This window comes from Pinus tabuliformis, chromosome Q (assembly GCF_031772625.1).
Source record: "Pinus tabuliformis cultivar Carrire ecotype Pingquan chromosome Q, CPIR1, whole genome shotgun sequence".
NCBI classification, from domain to species: domain Eukaryota; kingdom Viridiplantae; phylum Streptophyta; class Pinopsida; order Pinales; family Pinaceae; genus Pinus; species Pinus tabuliformis.
In genome coordinates this window covers 1019768782-1019773173 of record NC_142296.1, presented here as the reverse complement: position 1 = coordinate 1019773173, position 4392 = coordinate 1019768782, and positions in this window count along the sequence as shown.

Sequence of the window (4392 nt, the reverse complement as noted above, 5' to 3'; positions counted from 1 at the left end):
AGTCTCCAAGTTTCCTCTCTCTCCTTCAATATCTTATCCTTCTGTTTCTCAAGCTCAATAAGATGGGATTTTTCATTAACATTTGTAAACCCCTTGTTACGATAATCCATTAAATCACTCAGTTCTGATTCAATCTGAGATAGGATATGATCATCCCTCTGTACTTTCTCTTTAGCCCAGGTGATAGATAGATGCTTGAGATGAGAAAGATTGTGGCAGAAACCCTCAGCCAGAGATCTATGTCCTGATATGGGATTTGCTTTCTAGTAGTCAGTGACCAGCTTAATGTATGTCGGATCTTGTAGCCACACATGTTGAATTTAAAGGGGGATTTAGGCTTTGAATGGGGACCAAGGATCTCAAAATATATGGGAGAGTGGTCAGATATGCCCCCAGAACCCACCTATTGTCTATATCTATTCAGATATTGTAATAGAGGCACCTTAATCAGGAATTGATCAAGCCTTCTAGCTAGAGCTGCATCCCCAATCCCTCTGTTCCTCCAAGTAGGAAGGGGCTTATTGATGGGGACATAAAAAAGGTTATGCTGCTCCAATAAATTCATCATATACCTTGATAGAGGATCCACTTGGGCCTGTGAACCCCATGATTCCCCAAATCCTAGGGAGAAATTGAGATCACCCCCAAGGACAAGGTGATCAGCTGAAGTTATAAATAGATTGAGGAATCTGTTCCAGAAATCCTCTCGCCTATGACAGGGTCCATATATGTTAATGATCCAGAGATCCATACCAAGTTCGGCCGAGAAAATATCCATACCAATAAACCCTAATCCACCCCACGATGATATGACCTTAATGGTGCGAGGATTATATCCAATGGCTAACCCCCCAGAATGCCCCATAGCATCAAGAGAATAAAAGTGCCAACTAGGTTTTAAGGATTCCAAAGATCTAGTGATGAGATCAGTATCACCAAGGGTTTATTGCAACATAATGATATCCACAGACTCAGTATCAAATAATATGTGTAGTTTTTTGGAGGCACTAGCCATACCTTTGCAATTGAAGGAAAGCCACTTCATGGGGGAAACTGCCCCTAGGTATTCAACGCTCTAAGAACCCTGCCCAAGGAGGATTGTTTGCCCAAAACAACTTCTGCCCTAGCCTTTTGAATGGCGTTAGAGAGATAATATTTTCGGCCACGAGACGATTTGGTGAAAGATCCAGGGAGGGCAAGTCCCAACCCTGAATAGGAGGGTGTTTGACCTTCTAAGTGAGCACGAGAGCACAAATTGTATGAATGAGGCGGTTCAGACTAGTCCTTAGAGGATGAGAGAGGAATGGAGGGCGATGGTGGGAATGATGGAGCGGTGGTAGAAATGATGGGAGGGGGAATGGTGAGAGTGCAGGGTATGGAGGGAGTAAAGTGCTTGAAAGATGATGAATATTGAAATACAATGCTAGAATTAGATATAGAGGAGTTAGGGTGAGAGGAAAGAGGAGTACCCGCTTTTCTCGCAGCCTCAGCAGCAGCTCGGGAGCGCGTCATAGGAGGAGATGGTGTCCTGTGCGAACATTCTGTAGTCAGGGGAGAAGCGGCCCGAACGGTGGCCCAAGGGACCGAAACAGGAGTACGGTCCGAAAGAGAAACTGCTTGACCCTTTGTGGCTTCTAGTGCGATTGGAGGATTAGGTGATTTTTTTACCAGAGGGAATTCCTTGAATATATGCCCCACCTTATGACATCTTTTGCATCGAAATGGGACTCCTTCATAGTCCAGAATCTGAACCCGAGTGAAATTCCTCCACTATAATGTGATTTTCTCCTCCAAACCCTCACGGGTATACAAATGAACCAGAATGGGGGATAGGGTTCGATTCTTGGACCGAATGTAGGATTTATCATAGTCAAGGTATGTGCTGAGCGTATTCCCAATCCTGACAAAAACATCCTCCGACCAATACTGTAGTGGGAGTCCCAGTAAGCAAACCCAGAGTGGTCCAGCCCCAATCTGTTCCCTATCCAGAATGAACAATGGACTCCAACACTTAAGGAGGACTGGAGCCATCTTTATATGCCAGTATTGATCATGTACCAGATCTGTATATTCCTCCTTTGAAAAATGCAGAGCAAACCACCCACGAGGGAGGATCTGAACCTCCAACAGTTCCCTGAGAATATTGCCCCAGATTTCTTGTACCCAGAGGGTCAATCTCTCTGCCAAATAATCCCTACCACGGACATGCCCAACCAGAACAGAGCTAGCCTTATCCGCGACTTCACCCATTGACAAACCCTCACCGAATTGGATGGTGAAATCCTTTGACGAAGCCTTTACACACTTAAATTTCCACTTACCAGTTCGGGGTGCAGTAGGATGATCCTGAAGCGGGTCGGAAGGAGTGTGCCCGTCCTGTTGAAATTGAGATGCCGATTTAACCCTAATCACAGGTGTTTCGAAGCATCTAGATGGGGAATTTGCAGTAGAAATTGACGGGATGGAGCCGAGATTTGAAGGACCCCCAGCTGTGTGATCTGCAGCTTCAGTCCTTGCTTGATCCTGAGGTGGTGGAGAGCTAGACAGATGAAGAATGTCTTCCAGAGGGTTTGGCTCAAACGAGGGTGAGGGTGGTGAGACCGCGGCGAGCAGGTGAAGAGTACCAGGGGAGAGCGACGGACAATCCAAAGCAGGTGAGTCTATAGAGAGGGTGCCAAAATGAAGGGAGGATGCTGTGAGACCAGGGAGGGTGACCACCGGGGCGGAGCAGGACGGAGCAGATACGAAAGGCGGAGGGGAAACAGAAAACGTCAGGTTAGGGTTAGGGCTTCCAAAAATAGGCTGGTCGAGAAACGGGTTCGGTGAGTAATCCACCTCCTCGAAGTCCATGTCTTCTTCCATATTCAGCAGGGAAATGAAACCTTGACCGTCGGCGATAGAAGGCAGCAGTAAAGGGAACGGACGCAGTCGGAGGTTTGCGGGGTAAATGGCGGGCCTGCAGTAAACCGAGAAAAATTACCCTAAACCCTTGCTAGACTGAATATTCGGGAGCTCCGTCATCGTCATAGTCTCCTCCTTCCATCCGAAAATCCTATTCCAACTGTTATATTGAGGAGCAATCTTTCATTGGAGATTGTTCACAAAATGTTGTTAAAGCTCAAAACCCTAGAATCTCTCTCAACTATTCTTGTCAATTTTAAAATCAAATATTTGAACCTAAACTTGAGGGATTTATCTTTTGTCTTTCACCAGATTCTTTGTACCTCCAGGAGAGTGACTATCAAAATATGGAAGACTTGCATCAGTTGGAGAAGCATAAATATATGGGTTCCATTGAATCCTGGTTTCGAGTAGATATCAACCCACCTTATTTCCTCATCATCGGAAATTATTGATACCATGTCAATTGAAGAAATTTTGTTTTTCATGCTTTCCTATGTCTTGAAGTTTATTCTTTAAAACCAAGTGTGAGTATATCATCATTTTGTTACGCACATGGCTTCATTGGAAGTACACCTACACTTAAAGGTGATATTTCTTTCTTTAAAAGAAGGGTGGGGTAATATGAGAATAATGAATAAAGATGTATAACAACACTCTTGAACTTGTGATTCCCTAAACGCACATCTTTGGAAATTTTATTATTATGCACTCTCATGGTAAGACCTGTCAGAAGAACTTCACACTTAATGCCTCATATTTTAAAGTGACTTTGATTATGGATTAATATGACAGTCAAGGGTATTGTTATAAGTTACATGTAATACTTTTTCCTATTCTAACAAACTATCATCCAAAAAATCTTATCAAGTCCCTCTTCGAAGGAATCAATGAAAAAAACCTCCTATGGTGAACCACGCTTGCAAAACTCTAATATGATTTCATAAAGAACCCTGACATGACCAAATCAAGGAATCTTTTTAGTCATTATCTCATATGTTTTTTTAAATAAGTATTTAGGGTAGCACGACCACCAGTAAAGAGTAGTAATTAAAAAATTTTCACGCCATCCTGCGCTCTTAAGGAGTAGATTTTCTTCCCACCTATTTAGTAACCTATCTGAGGTTAATCATAATCAGAGTTTTGTTTTAAACATAAACGAATTAATTGAAGGATAGGAGGTCTCATTGCGAGCCGACCTACTATGATCATGGGTCCTAAGGAGAATGACATTATCGCACTAGTCACCAAGCCAGGGTAATGGCTTTTAGTTGAAAAAACTGTAAGACAAGAGGTCTCATCACGAGCCGGCTTGTTCTTTCTTGTTAGTTCTTGTGAATGGAACTATCATTAGCTGATTACCAAGCCAGGAAAACGACCTTCAATTAAATTTTAAAAAGAGCAAAAATTAAATTCTCTTAAACATCTCTGAATATATATCTAATAGGTGGGACACAAGCATTTCATGAGGTTAAAAGGTATCCCTGTCGA